This window comes from Amphibalanus amphitrite, unplaced genomic scaffold (assembly GCF_019059575.1).
Source record: "Amphibalanus amphitrite isolate SeventyFive unplaced genomic scaffold, NRLGWU_Aamphi_draft 000222F_arrow, whole genome shotgun sequence".
Taxonomy (NCBI): domain Eukaryota; kingdom Metazoa; phylum Arthropoda; class Thecostraca; order Balanomorpha; family Balanidae; genus Amphibalanus; species Amphibalanus amphitrite.
The window spans coordinates 43679-65185 of record NW_024881717.1 but is presented as its reverse complement, the minus strand read 5'-3'; positions in this window follow the sequence as shown (position 1 = coordinate 65185).

Below are 21507 nucleotides of genomic sequence, written 5' to 3'. Positions count from 1 at the left end.
CCAAACCCAAATGCCGCAGAAGCTTGAAATTTTCAATGGACGCTGAGAAAAGATAGAAAAGCAGCTATACAAAGAAAATCAGGTTTCTAGCTTTAAAAATGTTAAGTGTAGAGCAGAAAAACTAACTTGGGGGTGGCGACCCTCCCCCCAGGTGCCGGCGAAGGTTAACCCTCACACTTTCTGGGGTCGGCTTACGGCTAGATTCCTTGCGCAATGCTGTGCCGTTAATTTTTTTTTCTATTATAAAGGCATTGTGTTTTATTGTCAAAAGTGAAAAAGCCAGAAATTTTCGTCGATTTCGGATGCCGCGGGGGATATTTACATACAATGTCACCCTGCTGGCCTGGATCCACCAGTAGGGTCAGGTGACCTACCATTTCTTTATCGATATTAAAAAAAAAAATCATGGCATCAGAGCTGTGACGAAAAATATGTGGCCTAAATCCGATGAGAAAACTGGATTTGGGGGTACCCCATGTTTGGCTTCTGAGCCTCTGGTCCCCCAATGAAAATTTCTTAGAGGAGGCCCTGGCGTGGCTCGTAAATTACCGCTTCCGCAATTGGAGGCCCCTAATTGCTTGGAGGCCCCCACTAAATGGAGGCCCCCTTGGACGTTTGGGACCCCAATGGTGATGTCAAAGTTTCACCCATGTGTCAGAGTCAGGGTCAAGGTCAACCTAGGTCATCTAAAATTATTGCGCTTTAGGCAAGCTGAATTTACTTTTCGTGAAGTTTCTTTGACTGTATGTTTAGTAAAAGCTTCTCAGTTCATGATCAAGTGTAATAGGGACACACAAACCGATCTGTGCACACATCAGTACATACACAGACATACACACTACACAGACATACAAACACATATCATTGACCTTGACCTAACTTGACGTGAAATGACCACAGCCAGCAAATTAGTCGGATAGTGTGACAAAGAGCTGTTCTAGCTCGCTTGGCACTAATACGGCAGCGTCATCGGTATATGATGGGTTGGCCCGCTGCTTGTGTAGGTATCTTATTCGACATCACCACAATTTTTTCTTACAAGATTTTAAGCCTTGCGGTCAAGAGCAACAGATTCTTTGGGAAGTGACGAATCCAATGATACCAATTTTACCTCATCAGGTCAGTCATTGACCTTCCAGGTCAGGTCAAACTAAAGAATGTTGCTGTTTGGGGTCACCGTTGCCCGTTGGAATATCACGTGCGCTGCTCATCATGTACCGATGACGCTGCCGTATTGTGGTGCCAAGCCAGCTAGAACCTCTTTGTCACACTATCCGACTAGGTTTTTGCTGGCTGTGGTCATTTCAGGTCAAGTTAGCTCAAGGTCAATGACATGTGTTTGTATGTCTGTGTGTGTCTGTGTGTACGAGTATACTGATGTGTGCACCGACTGTGAATGTGTCCATATTACATGAGATCATGAACTGAGAAGCTTTTGCCAAAAATACAGTCAAAGAAACTTCACGAAAGTAAATTCAGCTTGCCTAAAACGCAATATTTTTAGACGACCTAGGTTGACCTTGACCCTGACCCTGGCATCTCTACATCATTGAACAACATGTTCCATGATAGGTGGGAGGTAAGACTGACAAAAAAGGCCGAAATCAAGGTGTCAAAAGCTCACAAGACCCAACGCCAACGCAAGATATTGGGTATTTGTCATTTGGGTTATGACATTACCTGAAGAATAAGGTCATATCTCCGAAACCAAAAACCACAGAAACTTGAAATTTTCAGTGGACGCTAAAAAAGGATAGAGCAGCAGCTATACGAAATATCCGACTTCTAGCAATCAAAATGTTTAGTGCAGAGCAGAAAAAACTACCTAGGTCGGGGTGGGGGGTGTGGCAACCACTGCCCCCCCCCCCCCCATGTGCGGACGAGGATTACCTAAGTAATTTGAATATCAGGAAAATAATTTATTAAATCAGGTATTCCAACAGAGTCCCGCTTTTTTATAGGTGACCTCCGATTTGTGTTGCATCTAAGTTACCCAGGGGGCCTCTTATTTGTAATTGTAGGTACAGTACAGAGAGCCTCCTACTTCGACTACTTGCACAGAGAGCCTCCTAGCGTACATACGGCTAAGCTTCTACAGGTCGAGCGCCGGTCTCTTGTACGTACAGAGAGCCTCCTACTGTTACAGAGGGCCTCCTGTTTGTCTAGGGGGCCTCCTATTGGTTAACGGCGCCTCCTATTTGTCCAAGCGGCCTCCTATTCGTCTATGGGACCTCCTATTTGTCCAGGAGGCCTCCTGTTTCTCCAGAAGGTCCCCTATTTATCCAGGGGGCTTCTATTTTCCAGGGGGCCTCCTCTTTATCTAGGGGGCCTCCTACGTGTTCAGGGGCCTCCTATTTGTCCAGGGGCCTCCTATTTATCCAGGGGTCTTTTATTCGACTAGGAGTCTCATATTTGTGCAGGGGCCTCCTATTTGTCCAAGGGTCTCCTACTTGTCCCGGGGCCTCCTTTTTTTTGAAGGGACTCCTTTTTGTTAAGGGAGCCTTCTATTTGTCCAGGGGGCCTCCTATTCGTACAGAGAGCCTCTAGCTCCTACTTGTCCATGGAGCCTCCTATTTGTTCAAGAGGTCCCCTATTTGTCCAGGGGGCCTCCTATTTGTCCAAGGGACCTGTTATTTTTCTAGGGGGCCTCTTTGCCCAAGAGGCCTCCTATTTGTCCAGCGTGCCTCCTACATGTTCAGGGGGCCTCCTATTTGTCCAAGGGGCCTCCTATTGGTTAAAGTAGCCTCTTATTTTCCAAGCGGCCTCCTATTTATCCAGAGGGCTCCTATTTTTAGGGGGCCTCCTCTTTATCCAGGGGGCCTCCTTGTTCAGGGGGCCTCTTAATTGTCCAGGGGCCTCCTTTTGTGAAAGGGGCCTCCTATTTGTCCAGGGGGCCTCCTTTTGTGAAAGGGGCCTCCTTTTTGTCTAGGTCTAGGACCTTCTATTTGTCCAGGGGGCCTCCTATTTTTGCAGGGGCCTCCTATTTGTACAGAGGGCCTCCTACTTGTCCATGGGGCCTCCTATTTGTCCAGGGGCCTCCTTTTGTGAAAGGGGCCTCCTGTTTGTCTAGGTCTAGGACCTCCTATTTGTCCAGGGGGCCTCCTATTTTTGCAGGGGGGCCTCTTATTTGTACAGAGGGCCTCCTACTTGTCCATGGGGCTTACTATTTGTCTAGGGGCCTCTTATTTGTCTAGGGCCTCCTATTTGTCCAGGAGGCCTCCTACTTGTCCAGAGAGCCTCCTATTTCTCCAGGGGACTTCCTGTTTTCCGGGGGCCTCCTACTTGTTCAGGGGGCCTCCTACTTGTTCAGGGGGCCTCTTACTTGTTCAGGGGGCCTCCTACTTGTTCAGGGGGCCTCCTATTTGTCCAACAGGGCCTCCGATTTGTCCAAGGGGCCTCCTATTTAAACAGAGAACCTTTTATATGAATATCGGACCTCCGTTTGCAAAGTAGCTGATGCGTCTCGGGGGCCTCCACTATTGGGGTCCCAAAATGACAATTGGGGTCCCAAATGTTCGCATTGGGGTCCCACATGGGACCTCGAAAGTATACAAAGTTACACCCATGAGGTTTAGCGGGAAGAGCTGTCACGCTTACAGTTTTGAAGATAACGAAAGATATTCAAGATAAAAAAGATGTAAAATAAACAGGCGCTACAAAACTGCTAACTCTAATTTCTAAACAAAAATTGATTTTAACCATCAAAACTATAGAAGTATAACTAGGGCGTATTTTAACATGTTAACTAGGTCGGCAATGGCTGACCCAGTCACGGAGAATGCCGACCCATTGACAGCCGTTTGCCGACCCAGTTGCCACCCCTTCTAGGATGCAGCCAGGGACGTAGCCAAGGGGGGGGGCGGAGGGGGCGCCCGCCCCTCCCTTGGGGTTTTCAGGAGGCCCCCCGAAAGGATTCAGGCCAACGTGGGCCGAAGGCCCACGTTGGCCTGAATCCTTTCGGCCTGAATCCAACGTGGGCCGAAGGCCCACGTTGGCCAAAATCACGTCGTAGGCGAACGAAATTCACGCGGGAATCTAAAAAATGACGTCAGAACAATCAGGGCCCTCTGACCAGCCTGACAAGTGACAGCTAGGGCCCTTCTCATCTCCTGTGAATAACCACTAGTGTCTGTGTCTGACCGCTAGGGCCCCTCTGACTCCTCAGTAGACAGGAGGCCCTCTGTGGGTAGGAGGCCCTCTGTAGAGAGGAGGCCCCCTTAGAGAGGAGACCCCCTGTAGAGAGGAGGCCCTCTGCAAAAAGGAGGCCCTCTGTAAAAAAGAGGCCCTCTGTAAAAAGGAGGCCCTCTGTAAAAAAGGAGGCCCTCTGTAGAGAGCAGGCCCTCTGTAAAGAAGAAACCGTCTGAAATCAGAAGGCCCTTTGAAGAGAGGAGGCCCTCTGTAGAGAGGAGATCGTCTGAAGAGAGGAGGCCCTCTGTAGAGGAGGATTCCCTCAGTAGAAAGGAGGTCCTCTGTGGGAAGGAGGCCCTCTGTAGAGTGAAGGCCCTCTGAAGAGAGGAGGCCCTTTGCAGAGATGAGGTCCTCTGTATAGAGGAGGTCCTGTGTAGAGACGAGACTCTGAAGAGAGGAGGCCCTACATAGATAGGAAGCCCTCTGTAGAGAGGAGGTCCCTGTAGAGACTAGAGAGGAGGCCCTCTGTAGAGAGGATACCCTCTGTAAAGGAGGCCCTCTGGAGAGAGAGAGAGAGACACCCTCAGCAGAGAGGAGGCCCTCTGTAGATAAGAGGCAATCTGTAGAGAGGAAGCCCTCTGTAGATAAGAGGCCCTCTGTGGGCAGGAGGCCCCCGGTAGTCAAAGACAGCGTCGTATATTAAGTACATAGAGTGGAGGCCCACTGTGAGCAAATTACCTTCTGGCTTCTGGTCCCTGCTACTCTCTATAGAGAGTTATCAGTTCTCACTATAGTGAAAACTGAGAACTCAGGAAACTGTACAGAATAGACTCCCAACCGCGTCGCCGCCCACTGTAGGAAGGGACAGGGGAGGAGGTCCTCTGTAAACAGAAGGCCCTATTCTATGTAGACAAATTATTTGTATAAATGCGCTCAGAGAAATCATGCCGCGTGCCGTCAGCGGTTTTCCCGTCAACGGTTTTACCTGCAGTGGCCGCAAAAACTGCCAAAATGGCCGATATTTTCGGAAACCAGTTTTCGGCGATAACTTTCGTCTCAAAATTTGCACGAACTTCCCTTTACCAGCATCGTGTTCCTCTCGTCCAGACGTGTGGAATGAACTATGAATTGACCTTGAAAGGTCAACTTGAAAATTTGGCCTCAGGTCAAGGTCATGACCTGACCGATAAGGGCTAAGATCCATATCAGTCCATCCGTATCGTCGAGCCAAACACAACTAAGGTGTATTCATCGCTCTAGCATACCTCTATCAAAAGTTATTCGCGAAAAACAGTCAGATACCATTCGTGACCTGAGATGACCTCAGGGTTATAGAAAGGGTCACGGGTGCCATTTTCATGTTCAATGTGTCAAAGATACTAGTAATTCAGTGTTTTAGAGTGTTTATAATGACTTCCGTCTAAAAAGGCGACTTTCAATTTAAGGTCGCAAAATTGACCTGACCTTATGTCATCGATATCAAAATTCCAAGACATACATTTTTTGCATTTTGTCGCTCTTGTGCATTTGCATCTCTGAAAGTTTCAAAGCGTTTGGTCACTCCGTGTACCTTTGGCAGACATTAAAACTTTTTATGTAGTGAGGTCATTTGACCTGACCTGGTGACCTGACCTTAAGTGACCAGGGTCTGAAATTTTCACAACATGTGTAGAAATGATGTAGAATAAAGTGTGCCGCGTCGCCGTTTTTTAGATATTCACGGAAAACTGCAGGGGGGTGTTTAACACCCCCCGGCAGGGCGCGGGTTAATGCATGAACACAGCAGCCCATTTCTGTAATATATACCTGTGGCTGTGTTGGTATTTTTACGATGGATGCAATTACCCAAACCATTTAATAGACCGTGGTGATATTCCCATAGCCATGCTTCGCACAACTCATAATAATTTATTTGACCGGGAACTTAATATACCTATACCTATCCATCGATTGTTTGTTTCATCTACGGCGTAAATGAAGCAAACCACCTGGACCTAGGAAAATTTACTAACGAAACCATGTGTTACTTACAGCAAGTAAACGTGGCATAATTCACACAGAAAGAATTGATAACCGTATAGTTTCAATCTTGCAGACGTCAGTAAGGTCAGAATCGTGACAAGCCTATTGGAAAATATAGGTAATGAACTGTGTCCTGCTTCGAGAAAACGAGTCAAAACCACCCAATTCTTTCTGAATTACGTCAGATTATCTGATCTGTAAGCACCCAGGTGGCATTTACTGACAGGAGCACCGGGAAGGATCATCTGAGGTGAGGTGAGGTCATCAACAGTTTTTAGCCAATAAATCACGACATGATGGGGCTAAATAGTTGTTAGTGTACCAAACCGTTCGCCTGGTCATGACGCGTCGATTGGTACCCAGCGTGACTTTCCTAGGTTAGATTTTGAAGTTGACCTATCTATGTAGGTCGTTATAAACCATGTTATTTGTTATGACCTCTGGCGACCTCAATATTGACCTGACCCAAAAAAAAGTTGTTTACAAAAGTTGTAAGTCGTTCAACGAACTATCAAACGCCCTTGCCGTTTGTCGCTACGATTCGTGCTTTTCGAGTTCTGACGGGGGCCAGAAAAGGCCCCCGCCCGATTCAGAGTCTTTCAGAGCCCGCCCGGAATACGGTTAAGCGCTTGAACGATATATGATAATACACCAAGTGTTACTCTGACCGTCATCCAGTATCCTCCCATTCCTCGCAGATCCTCCCCCTCCTGCTGCGGTCCGGCCGCCGCCGGCGCCCGAGTTTTTTTTTTTTTTGCCCGTTATCATGCCACTCGGAGACTTGTGATATGCGTATGTTTCTTACCGCTGCAGCCTGCAGCGGTAAGAATAAAGAAACATACCAGTGCGCTTGCCATATGAAAGCTGAACAAAAGTAATTGCATTATGTTGTATATGTAATTGTGTAGGCATGAGACCCTCTGTAGAAAGGAGGCCCCTTTAGGGAGGAGGCCCCCTGTAGAAAGGAGGCCCCCGGGATTCCTCCGCCCCTCCCTTGGCCAAATCCTAGCTACGTGCCTGGATGCAGCACGCACATGCAGGCTACTGTTAACGCCAGACTCCTTGAGACCCTAATTTTTCGCGATTATTCTTTAATGCGTGGAAGAATTTCAACCAAACTCAGGACATGGCCGCTTCAAGACCTGCCGAAACTTTTACAATTTAGATATTTTGTCGCTATTTCTTTATTTCAGGCACTTCTCATTGACTCGTAATGTTATATTTCGAGCAAGATTTTCAGCCGGTGTGTAGGGGCTATCACCAGTCAGTCTGTGATACGTTATGACGTCACAGCTAAGCCCCGCCTCTGTGGTCTTGGCCAGGGGCTTAACTTTTTTTTTTGTTGGGGGGCACTGCTGTTAGGGGCGCCTTTTTAAGAGCATTAGGGCGCCTCCCCGTGTCTTTCTACGAATTAGTCCTAATTCAGTTTACGGCAACATTTTTACGTTTACCAAACACATTGTATTTTGTGCCGTTGTCTTTTGGCACGTTGTGTTGCAGCATTTTGCTTCCGCAGTGGCGCGCCGAAGGTGCGGAAATTTTTTGAAACCAAGCACATTTTGAAAGCAATTTGGGGGTCAGCAACCGCGGGCGAGTTGTGGAATTACCATAGTAGTCATAGGCGGCGGAACAGGGAGGGCACCGGGGCACCGTGCCCCTCTTTGATTTAGGCATTTTAACATTAGCCCTATGGCGTTGCATGGAAAGAATGGGACCAAAAGTCGGCAGTCCCCCCCCCCCCTTAACCCGCGCCGGGCCGGGGGGGGGTGTTTGAACACCCCCTTGCGGTATTTCGCAGATATCTCAAAAACGGCGGCGCACACCTGTTCGTGCATCTTTTCCGCACATGTTATGAAAATTACAGACTCAGGTCGCCTTAGGTCAGGTCACCAGGTCACGCCAAGTGACCTCACCTCACAAAAAAATGCTGGTCATAGCTACACCGACTGAACGATTGCCTTGAAACTTTCAGCGATTGATTAGAGCAACATTATCTATAAGATGTATATCTCGGAATTTTGATATCAGTGACCTAAAGTCAGGTCAATTTTGCGGCCTCTCCATTATAAGTCAATGGGAGCAAATTGAAAAGCGTCTGTTTTGCACGAACGCTATTCTAGACACTCTCAAACATCGAGATGTAGGTAAAATTGGCACACTGAACCGGAAAATGGCAACTGTGAACCCTCGTTATGTCCCCGAGGTCATCTCAGGTCACGAACAGAATCTGACAGTTTTTTCGCTAATAACTTCTGATAGAGGCGTGCTAGAGCGCTGAAAACGCCTTAGATGTGTTCGACTCGACGTTGCGGATCGACTGATATGCAACATGACCTTTTCCGGTCAGGTCATGACATTGCCCTGAGGTCAAATTTTCAAGTTGACCTTCAAAGTCAAATTATAGTTCATTCGACGCGTCTCGACGAGAGGAACACGATGCTGGCAAAGGTAATGTCATGGCTCTTTTTGGTCAAAAGTTATTGCCGAAAAGCGTTTTTAATAAAAACGGCTATTTTTGGAGTTTTTGCCCTCTGGAGGCTAAACTGTTGACCTGAGGTAAAATCTGAGAACACCTCTCAGAAAGGTCTGTAAAAGGGCTATCGAATGCGCTCTTCTGCGGCGCTGTAGCTCTATTGGTTCTCGAGATAACCGTTGGCAGTTTCCAAAATGTTGAAATAATCAACATTTTACCTTTGGTGACCTCTGGTGACCTGACCTTTGACCTGACCCAAAACATGACTGAAGTGTTTTCGTCTTTATTTTGGACGTTCTTTCGATTGCCGCTTACCACGTGTCGCTACCTGGCCCAGGAGCCGAGTTAGAAGGGAGAGTGTTCAGACACCCCCCTGCCCGGCGCGGAATCTCGGAGCACCGGCCCGGCGCGGGTTAATTGAAGGTGTTCCGCCGCTACTGATAGTAGTGACGCCCTATTACACTCTAACGAACATGGTAGTCCGTAGTGCTTCTAAAAAGGATGAACAGATGGAATGAAATGACCCGAAAAATGAGAAAGCAGCCGATTAAAAAAAAAAAACGAGATAAAAAACGATTATGCAGGACGTAAACGCGACAAGGTGCACGTTTATGAAACGTTGATAGCTCATATTTCATGTTTCCCATGATTTCCTGTAGATATGAACTATGACAAACGGTTGGTGAATGGTGACGAAAGTGTAGCGGGGTTTCGCCGTTGCGGGGCTAACCGGGCATTCGCTTCTCAGCAGGTGGGCTGGCTCGAGTGGGGGTGTTAAAATCGTCCTAGTCGGTGCGCTTCTACTCGTAAAAGCCCTTCTCGGTTCAGCCCCTCGCGAACTCGTCCCGACTCTGTCTTTACATTCTCCGGGGCGATCAATCATCGGAAACACATAGGCCAGGGTTAGGGAATGGGAGATAATGATAAATGATAATCAATTACCCTCGATCATATTGGTATAGAAAATCAACTCTATTTAACAAAAAGTCCCACTCTCAAACAACAGCGCCCTTCCTAGCTGAGGGCTATCTCCCACCGGATATACACAACAATCATACTTCCACTCGTGCATCCCTTCTCACTTCTGTCATACGTCCAGTTATACCTCATAATTATCAGAGTTAGCCGTCTCCGATCCCTCCCTCTTTGCCTAACTTCCCCGGTGGTGCTAAGGCGTGCGCAAGTCGTTATTGAGTCATTGGCCTTAAATTTCATTAACCGTTATCCCTTCATAACCACAATGCTCCGTACATCAGACAAACGCTTCATAATGCTCACGCTACACGAATAGATTATACGAACCACCACAGATTTCGGCACTCCGCCCTTGAATTTCGCGACTTATAGCGGGTCCAAGACCATGCCGAACTACCTACACACAAATAATAAACACACACGCACACAGGTTGTTGAGCGAACAATGGACTTACAGCATGGGCCGGTAAACCTTTGCAACAACGTATGCAGCCCTTGTCTTACTGCCACTCACGTGTGGACCTACCTTCTGCTGCCAGTGGTCAGTCAGCATCTCTAACACACTCCAGCCCACGGTTCCGGAGCTAGAGCTCGCAGGGCACTCAGTAGCCCGGGCTTTCCGCGGCGGACGTATCTAAAATTTGAAAGCCGGGTTGGGTAACTAAAGTCCGTCCGTGATACTAATGACCGCATCTCGCACCAGCCATAGTTCAGGGTTTCCGGGCCAACCCGGCGACCTAAAAAGGGTTAGCTCTCGTCGGCTAACTACAAAGACGACACGCGTCTTCCACGCACGCAGGTCCACTCGGGGACATCCTGCACTCAACACACATCGTCGACTACCAGCACATAGGTGTCCAAAGCCCTATCTATCCGTGGCTGGTAGTTAAGCTGTCGTCACAGACCTATTCGAAAGGACCAGAGCATGGCCGGAGCTACTCGACTGACTGCGGGTGGCCAGCACCGTCTGACTGCGATCACCCGACTCGAATGCTCGGTATCTAATGTTCACCCCCGTCTTGCGGCATTATACGTTCCTTCGCGGGGCATTACTCTTCCGGCGGCATACGATTCCCTCGCTAAGACGCCCGGGGTCCTAACCACCTCCGAAACTATCTATGTCGCTCTTCAAATGACGTCCCGCGCCGACCACTTGAGGGACCGATAGCGGGCCTACCTATCTTTTTGAAACCGGGCTGGGTAACTAAGGTCCATCCGTGATACTGATGACCGCATCTCGCTCCAGTCATAGTTCAGGGCTTCCGGGCCAGCCCGGCAGCCTAAAATCTGCCCAGCCTCCGAGGCTGTTAATCCGAGACGGAACACCGTCATCTCGCGGCGGTCCACCCGCCGATACACATCCCAGGCGACGGCCCACGTGACCTTAATTATCACCCAGGCCTACCCTGGGCCGGAACAATCGGGCCACTGGTCCCGTGTCCCGCTAGCCAGAGGTTAGACAGACTACAGCCCGTCGTCCCCTCCGAGCCAGGACACGAGGCTGACCGGGTAACATTTCTTGAAACCCTCCTCGGCGGTCTGTGCCCGACTCGCCTTCATCCTCACGTTTAATTTCGCGACTTATTGCACGCATCCAGGGCTTACTCAATCGAGGCCTCATATCTAGTGGGGTCTGTCCGAGTTTAGCGTCATTCGGGAAACCCGATTTATCTATTTGTACAGTCCTCCTCCCTTTCACTCGCGTCTCATCTCCCTCCTAACCCATGGCCGCGCCGGTGGATTCTCCACGCACAGGGGCGTGACGTGCACCATCTATCTCCCCGGTTCCATCCATTGCAGTGTCCATGTAGAATACAATTACATATATTTGGTGTGCAACAGGGTCTAAGCGTGTTGCTTGTATGCGGGGCGTTGGTAAATTGATTAGTGGAGTGCCAGGAAATCCGCTGGCAAGGGCACTTGGGAGTCAACCGGAGAAGCTCCAGTATCGGTTGGGCTAGGGAGGTCCTGTATGTGTTGTGTATAATCGCTATCATTTGGACCGTGGGATAATTTAGGGAGGATGGAGTGCCAGGAAATCCACTGGCAAGGGCACTTAGGAGTCAACCGGAGAAGCTCCAGTATCGGTTAGGCTAGGGAGGTCCTGTATGTGTTGTGTGTAATCGCTATTGTTTGGACCGTGGGATAATTTGGGGAGGATGGAGTGCTAGGAAATCCACTGGCAAGGGCACTTAGGAGTCAACCGGAGAAGCTCCAGTATCGGTTAGGCTAGGGAGGTCCTGTGTGTATTGTGTGTAATCGCTATTGTTTGGACCGTGGGATAATTTGGGGAGGATGGAGTGCCAGGAAATCCACTGGCAAGGGCACTTAGGAGTCAACCGGAGAAGCTCCAGTATCGGCTAGGCTAGGGAGGTCCTGTGTGTGTTGTGTATAATCGCTATTGTTGGACCGTGGGATAATTTGGGGGAGGATGGAGTGCCAGGAAATCCACTGGCAAGGGCACTTAGGAGTCAACCGGAGGAGCTCCAGTATCGGTCAGGCTAGGGAGGTCCTGTGTGTATTGTGTGGAATCGCTATTGTTTGGACCGTGGGATAATTTGGGGAGGATGGAGTGCCAGGAAATCGACTGGCAAGGGCACTTAGAAGTCAACCGGAGAAGCTCCAGTATCGGTTTGGCTAGGGAGGTCCTGTGGGTGTTGTGTGTAATCGCTATTGTTGGACCGTGGGATGATTTGGGGAGGATGGAGTGCCAGGAAATCCACTGGCAAGGGCACTTAGGAGTCAACCGGAGAAGCTCCAGTATCGGTTAGGCTAGGGAGGTCCTGCATGTGTTGTGTATAATCGCTTTGTGCACTGTGTAAAATCAACAGATCAAGAGAACTGATCGTTGTAAATTACTCTGGCCAGACACCTTGGAAACGACCTCTTTCCTGACTGTGGGTTAGCATATGGCCTTTTATGCTCCATCCTCCGATCCCTGCCCCTTCAGCACTACTCACACTCGTATTTCAATATTTACAAGTCCCATTTATTTACATACTCCGACGCAACACCTTGAATTCCCTTGCACGTCAAATTTAAAGGAAAGATTCTGGGCCCAGGCCGCCCATCAACTGAGCCCCACAAGCCGCGCGGTGCGGTACACAGTCGCCCGTCCCTTTCCCGACTCCCCACGGTGCATAATCCCCTCCCTCCGTCCGCCTTAATCACCATGGGACGCCGGACGATTTACAAGTCCCATTTATTTACATACTCCGACGCAACACCTTGAATTCCCTTGCACGTCAAATTTAAAGGAAAGATTCTGGGCCCAGGCCGCCCATCAACTGAGCCCCACAAGCCGCGCGGTGCGGTACACAGTCGCCCGTCCCTTTCCCGACTCCCCACGGTGCATAATCCCCTCCCTCCGTCCGCCTTAATCACCATGGGACGCCGGACGAGAGTCCACGCCGGCACGCGTCTTACGACAACAGACACTCGTACATTTTAAATAGCTGACAGAATCGAATTGTTCAATTAAACTACCTAGAAATGAATGGCCCGAAATATTGCGGGACGGCACAAAAAAGAAGAGGAATATAATGTGGCTCACATAGCAGTAACGAGGGGGAAGTGATTATTCCAAGGATTTGGGGATTAGGTGCACGCCCGTGATCACCGTGACCTTACTTGAGATGGAGTCGCTGACATGATGGCCGTGTCCGTCCAGCGCCCGGCCCGGCGGCCAGAGCCGCCGCCGGCGCCGTGGTGTCCAGCCGTGGAGGTCTCGTGGGCTGTCCGCGATGCCAGACGAGAGACGTGAACCGAGAGAGTGCCAGCCCAGAATCCGTCGTCCGAGAGAGAGCCAGAGCCTTCCAGTTCCGTTTCATCAACTTATACTTTTGATGACGTCATACTTCAGAGGGCCGGGCAGCATCTCCTTGTCCAATCTTCGTCCTCCATTCTCAGAAAGTGCGTTTGGCTCCGCCTTCAAACGTTCGTGATTTGCTGAAGTTCGGCACCCCCGGCCATGGCAGTCACACCCTTTCACGCAGCGGTCGGGTGGAATTCGCCGCCGGCGATCACGGCGTCTGGGGCGCCAGGTGGCGGGGCTGGCCCTCCGCTCCCCTTGTTTTTGAAGCCAGCTCCGGCCAGATGTCCTATATTTTGTCGTTGGCGACCGAGTTCTATTTCATCCTGTTTTCGTACAAACCGGGTCGGTCCCCGCTCCCCTTTCTTGTTTTGGTTCAAATCAGGGCCGGTCTGCACTCCCCTCTCCTTGTTCTTCTCTTCTGGCGGGGTGCCGAGCGTGGGACATTGTCTTGTTTTCCAAAGGTTAAACTGATAAATGGTTCGAGACGGGCCGAATGGCGCGTTTCGGTATGCTATTTGTCGACTTCAAATCCGGGTTCTCATGAAGCGGGGTGGTCATCTATAGGGGACCCTGTTTGTCAAAGCCGGCTGCGCCGTTTCTGTGGGCGCCGGCTGGGACGGAGATCGGGTATCACAGCCGATTTAGCCGGCTGACCGTGTCTGTGTGGCGCTCGCAGATGGCTATGTTTCAGCTTGTGACACAGCTTGCAATTCCGCATGAAAGATGAAAAAATGTAGCGCATCTGCGTTACAAAAGGTCTAAATCTGCACGGGGTGTAAGATGACGTTATTGGTCGGTGCCTTCCCCAATCTTAAATCACGTGGGTGCCGGGTGTGGTACGTGGCACGCACGCTGAGAAAACGCGCATTTCCCCATTATTTTAACACGCGCAGTGGAAGGGTTGCGAGTACTACGCCCAGTGGAAGGGGGGCGGATGTCGCCCCCCTAAGATCTCAGCTCCCACTGGAGCTAGAAAGACGAAATTTGGAGGGTAGGTGGGGCCCATGGAGAACTCTGTTGTGTGTGAATTTCATGACCCTAGGTCAATATCTTCAAGGTCAAATGAGGTCAAATGTGGTCAAATCTGCCATATTAGCGACTTTTTTGCGTTTACACGCCGATAACTCAAAAAGTTACCGGCCGATTTTCTTTTTTCTTTCACTATACGAAAGAAAAAACATTTGTGAGTATGTAAGGTGAATTTCTAGATAATCCAACAATAAATATGGCAGTTAGAAGCCTGCTAAGGGTAAGATGTCGCCGGCTGAAGCGGGATCGGCCGACGCGGGAAACGCGGCAATCACAATTTTGTGTTTACACACTCATAACTCGAATTGTTACCGGCCGATTTTCAAAATTCTTTGACCATATGATTGCCTGTACATTTCTCAGTCTTCTCACCGAATTTGACGCGAATCTAATATAATCAGCGGTAAGGAGCGCGATGTAAAGACGGAACCGTCCCGCCCCGGCACAGTCTACAATTCAGGCGGCGCGTAACGGTTAGCGCCGGCAGCCGCGCCGCCGCGCCGCCGCGGCGGCAGGATGTTTGACTTTACACCGCTATTACCAGGGGTGGATTTTTATATTAAGTTGGGGTTGCACGTGCAACCCCAACTTTGAATTGTGCAACCCCAACATCGGTTTGTGCAACCCCAACCTTACAACTGAAATAAATCGGCGGGCGACTCGAATGGTGCCGCCCCCATAACCCTGAGCCATCCCAAAACTCTATGCCACCCGTTGACTTGGCACCATCTTTCAAAAAAGCCCTACCCATCATGTAGGCAATAGTCAGTCACCCCTCAACTATCTAGTGTAGTTGCCGCCTCCTCAGACCTCAAATGTAGGTGCCGCTCCCTCGAATGTAGATGCCGCCCCCTCGAATGTAAGTGCCACCCCTCGAATGTAGGTGCCGCCCCCTCGAATGTAGGTGCCGCCCCCTTAAATGTAAGTGCCGCCTCCTCGAATGTAGGTGCCGCCCCCTCGAATGTAGGCGCCGCCCATTAAATGTTGGCGCCATCCCCTCGAATGTAGGTGCCACCCCCTCGAATGTTGGTGCCGCCCCTCAAATGTACCTAAATGCCGCCCCTCGAATGTAGGTGCCGCCCCCTCGAATGTAAGTGCCGCCCCCTCAAATGTTAGTGCCGCCCCTCCCTCGAATGTAGATGCCGGTCCTCCTCGAATGTAAGTGCCGCCCCCTCGAATGTAGGTGCCGCCCCCTCGAATGTTGGTGTCGCCCCCTCGAATGTAGGTGCCGCCCACTCAAATGTAAATGTCGCCCCTCGAATGTAGGCGCTGTCTCCTCGAACGTAGGTGCCGCCCCTCAAATGTTAGTGCCGCCCCCTCGAATGTAGATGCCGGCCTTCCTCGAATGTAGGTGCCTCCCCCTCAAATGTTAGTGCCGCCCCTTCGAATGTAGGTGCCGGCCCTCCTCGAATGCAGGTGCCGCCCCCTCAAATGTTAGTGCCGCCCCCTCGAATGTAGATGCCGGCCCTCCTCGAATGTTGGTGCCGCCCCCTCAAATGTACATACCTAAATGCTGCCCCTCAAATGTAGGTGCCGCCCCCTCAAATGTTAGTGCCGCCCCCTCGAATGTATATGCCGGCCCTCATTGTAGGTGCCGCCCCCTCAAATGTTAGTGCCGCCCCCTCGAATGTAGATGCCGGCCCTCCTCGAATGCAGGTGCCGCCCCCTCAAATGTTAGTGCCGCCCCCTCAAATGTTAGTGCCGCCCCCTCAAATGTTAGTGCCGCCCCCTCGAATGTAGGTGCCGGCCCTCCTCGAATGCAGGTGCCGCCCCCTCGAATGAAGGTGCCGCGCCGCCCCCTCAAATGTTGGCCCCGGCCACTTATGCATAGGTGTCATCGGTCATCCCATAAAATGTAGGTGCCGTCCCTTTGAATGTAGATGGCACCCCCCAGGGTGTAGTTGCCGCCCCCTAAGGCCTTAGTTGCAGTGCAGCCCCCTCAAATGTAGGTGACACCCCCTAAGTGTAGGTGCCAGCCCTTGAAATGAAGGTGCCTTTCCCTCACATGTAGATAGATGCCCCCCCCGCCCATGCGTGGGTGCCGCCCCTCAAGTGAGGGTGCTGCCCATAAAATGTAGGTGCCGCCCTCTCTAAGTGTAGGCGCTGCCGCCTCAAGTGCAAATGCCATCGCCGCCCCCTCTAATGTAGGTACTACCCTCCTCTCAAGAGCTTGAGCTGTCAAGTGTCACAAGGCCGTATAGAGCTGTCGGACATGCAAAAATGACCAGTTAAAAAATCGTGGATTTCGATTCCTGGTGCGCCGCTCACCGCTCAGTGGGGGGTGGGGGTGGTGCCCAGTGGAGGTCGCAGGGGGGCATCAGGGCTATGGCCCCCCAAAGACAAATCAGGGGCCATCATATAATTTGCCCCCTTAACCCTCGCCGGCCGAGGGGGGGTGGACCCGCCCCCCCCCCCCCCCCATAGGTTTTTTTTCGCGATAGCTCCGAACACGCTGGCGATAGAGAGCTGAAACTTGGCATACCTGATTTCTGATCCAAGCCGCATCTTTTGACACCAACCGCATTTTTAGGTCAGGTCAGGTCACTGACCTATGACGTCATAAGTGAACCTCTGCACGGTCTTCAGATGTCGCAACTTCGCAACGCCCTCACTGCCAGAGGAGATTTCACACTTCACAGGGAAATGAAACTTGCAGGATTTGGTATCCATCATGAGTCTCACAACTTGTATATCTCGGATTTCTCCTAAAGGTCATATGAGGTCAGGTCATTTTCGTGACCTCACCATTATAAGTCAATGGGGAAAAATGAAAACTGCTATTCTGGCGCCGGGAACGATCTCCAACTATCTCAAGCACACAGAATCGTGATTTGATGCACTCCTTGCAAGGTAAGATGCGTCACTTTTGCAATGTTGACCTTGCGTGACGTCATTTATGACGTCAAGGTCATATTAGTTTTTCGTCAATAACTCCCGATCAAATTGAGCTAGCGAGTCGAGAAAGCCACCAATGGCCTCAGGAAGACCTGCCGAATCGAATGATATGCGATATGACATCTTTCGACCAACTTCGTGACCTGGGGGTGCTGACCTGACCTTGACCTGAGGTCAACACCCTAAGTTGACCTGACCCGAACAAAAAGTATATCATTCGACGCGCCTGAGCCAGGCGAACACGATGCTACCAAAATCGCGGCTCTGCGGCCGTTTTTTTGCGAAGTTATTCACCAAAAACGGAACCGTACCCTGGGGCACTTGACCTGACCTCAGAGGTCACCAGTTGACCTAGGACCTTAAAATCGGGTACCAATCTCTGCGTCTCGTAACGGCGCACACGCTCGTTTTTTCCGCGACGCGCTAGCTCCACCAGGGGCGAAACGGCGAGGGGGGGTCGTACCCGCTCCCCCCCCCCCCTCGGCCGGCGCGTGTGTAGAAAACCAATAGGTCCGGCGAGGGTTAAACAGCCGATGGGCCCCGATGGGCGTAGGGGCCCTGGCTCTTACCCGATTGTCACGAGGCTCAAGAAACCAACGCCAGGTATTATGTAACAGCCCCCATACCGGTCTTTGAGTATCCTGACTTCTGAGGGCGCTTCAGTGGCCTTCAAGGGCCCACCTTGACCGATGAGGGCCCACATCGACCGATGAGGGCCCACATCGACCTCTCAGGGCCCTCCACTGGCCCTTGAGGGTCCTAAAGCGGCATCAGGAGTCTCCCAACCGGCCTTTGAGGGCCCACACTGATCTCTTGATGGCCTCATTTCTGTCTCTGGGGTTCAGGACTGACCTTTGGGTGCCGGTCACTAAGAGCCCGCATCGACCTCTGAGGGCCTCAAACTGGCCTTTGAGGGCCCTGTACTGGTCTTGAGGGCTCCCAAACTGGTCTCTGGGGGTCCACGCCTCTAATGGCCTCATTTCTTTTTCTGGGGCCCAAGACCGGCCTTTGGGTGTCCCCGAGGGCCCGTACTGACTTCTGAAGGCCCGATGCCGGTCTCTAAGGGTTCACATCGGCCTCTGAGGGCCCTATGCTGACCTCTGGGGTCCAACACCGACCCATGCTGGTCTTTTAGGGCCCCACACTGACCTCTGAGGGCTCCACGTTGGCCTGTAAGATACCACACCGGCATGTGAGGGCCCACGTCGGCCTCTGATGGTTCCAAACTGCCCTTTGAAGACTCTGTACTGGTCTCTGAGGGCCTCACACTGCCGGTACGGACCCACGCTGGTCTTTTGAGGGTCTAAACTGGTCTCTGACGACCCAAACTGGCCTCCTAGGGCCCAACACCGTGGCTTCGGATGGCCCAATTTCTGTCTCTGGCGGACAAAGACTGACCCTTGGGCACTTCTGAGGGCCCGTACTGGCTTCTGAAGGCCCGATGCCGGTCTCTTAGGACCAACATTGGACTCTGAGGGCCCATCCTGGCTTTTGAGGACGCTCTGTCCGGTCTTTTAGGGCCCCATACTGACCTCTGAGGGCTCCACGTTGGCCTGTAGAAATCACACTGGCCTCTGAGGACCCACGTCGGCCTCTAATGGTTCCAAACTGACCTTTGAAGGCCCTGTACTGGTCTCAGAGCCCAGAGGGCCTCAACTGGCTTCTAAGGGTCCCAAACTGGCCTCTGAGGGCCCCAAACCGGCCTCTAAATGTCTCACACCGGCTGCTGATAACCCCATTTCTGTCACTGACACCCAAGGCTGGCCCTTGTCCCTTGGGTGCCTCTGAGGGCCCCGTACTGGCTTCTGAAGGCTCTATGCCGGCCTCTGAGGACCCATGCCGGTCTTTAGGGGCCCTGTGGTAGTGTGCTCTTCGATTGTCTCCCTGGAGCCGCCTCTGCGATGACTTGCCCGCCGGCGCATGGGCCGACGGCTGGGGTCAGCGGGCGCGGTTGGAATGTGGACCAGTCTTGTTCGAGACACAAAGCAAGCGGGAGCCCTACTGTCGCTTATAACAGGCCCCATACTGGACTCTGAGGGCCCCAAACTGGCCTCAATGGGCCCCACCGGTCTATGGGGTCTCTACACCGCCACTGATGGCCCTATTATGGTCTCTGGGGTGCCAGGTTAGTATGGTCCCGGAGGACCCACATCGGCCTCTGAGCCTGGGGGGCCCATACAGGCCTTTGAGGGCCAATACTGGCCTTCGAGGGCCCTACACCGACCTATGAGGGCCCCGAATCGGGCTCCTCTGAGGGACTCACACTAGCCTCTGGTGAACCCACTCCGGTCGCTGGGGGCTCAAGATTGAACTTTGGGTGCCTCGCACTGGGCTCTGAGGGCCCACATTGACCTCCGAGAGCTCCACACTGGCCTGTAAGGAATCATATTGGGCTGGCCTCTGATGACCAACTGGTTTTGGAGGGCCAGTACTGGCCAGTGGCCACTCAGTGTCCCAAACCGGCTTTTGAGGGCCATAACCGACATCTGATGGACCGAATCGGACCCTGGTGGCCCAAAACAGGCCTCAGAGGGCCCCGCACCAGACTCTGAGAGTCCCATCTGTAGTCTCTGGGGTCCAAGGAAGAAATTTTGGCGTTTCATGCCGTCCTCCAAGGTTCCCTGTCAGTCTCTGTTGGTCCCCATGTCGGAATTTCGGAATTTGAGGGCCGTTATCTCGTCGCAGCGGGCCGGCATTAAGGTCTATTACCATATCGGGGTCACATCGGTTTCTGAGGGCCCATGTCTGCCGCCAAGGGTCCCTGGTCTCTGATAGTTCCATTTAGGTCTTTGAAAGCCCGGGCCTGCCCATCACAGGCGCCTCATGCTATCTTCTTATTCTCTGCCGATCTCTGAGGGCCCCTGTCGATCTGTTTGGCCCGTGCAGGTTTTTAAGGGCCGCTGCTAGTCTCTGAGAGCCCCATGTCGTTAGTTGTGTCTATTTTGGGTCGCATTGGCACCACAAATGTCTCTTAGGGCCCATACCAGTCAAGGGGTCCCACATTGACCTCTCAAGGACCAACGCTGGCCTCAAGGGCTCACACCACCTCAGAGGTTCCGAACTGGCCTTTGACGACCCCGCACTGGCCTTTGATGACCCCGGGCCCGCACTGGCCTCTGATAGCTCAGGCAGGTCTCGTAAGACCCACGTTGGAGTTAAAAGACCCATACTGCTGTGCGAGGTCTCACCCGGTTTATGAGGGTCAATCTCAATACTGGCCTTAAATGATCTTACGCCGGGCTTATATAAGAGTCTCATACTGGTTTCAGAAGTTTTCCGCTACTTACGAAAAACTTCAGGGGGAGGGGGGCGGATATTCTCCCCCCCTCCGCGGTACGCAGGTTAAGCTAACACACCGCCCCCAGCGAGGGTCTACAGGGGCCCCTTTGCCAATTCGCCCCCCCCCCCCCACGCCAAGTTTACGACCGTACCTGGTGGCGCCCACTTCCGAACTATTGCGCCCTCGGAACCGCTTTGGGCGCCCTTTCAGGGCTGTGCAACCCCAATAAAAAACAAAAAAATCCACCCCTGGCTATTCCTAGAAAAGTTGTGAACCGATTTTCTTATTTCTTGCACGAGAAGATCCGCAATTCAATTCTGGACAGGTAGCCGAAATTTCACATTAATATTATGTTTGCGGCGCGAGTTATTGGCGAAAAACAGGAGGGGTGGGCGAAATCCGCCCCCCCTTCCACTGCGCGTGTTAACAGAGGAGATTTTCTGTGAGAAATAAATGACCAAATTCTGAAAAGGAGGCGGCGGAGGGTGCTTCCCCGGGTCATTATTTACCGACCGGGTATCCCATCGGAGCAGAACAAAACCGGAGGTTTCAGAATTGGACGGGCTATAGAATCATGCTGAGACTTTGATGAGTAGGTGGAGCACCATGCGCCGTTCTAAAACACAGAAATGTCACTATGCACTTCCGAGAGGGGTGTGCCAAATCTTGCTCGAGAGTTCCCTCTGGGAGGGACCAATGGTACGTCCGTCAGGATGCGCCGTTCTGGGAACAGCAATGACAAGGTATTGGAGAGTGGGCGCTTCAACTGCCTCATGGGGCACGTTAATTAACTGTTGAGGCGCCACCCTGACGGGCGCGGGGCACCGCGCCTAACATAAGAAACGACATTAGACACTAGTGTAGTTAAAGATGTTAGTATAGGTCATGGAG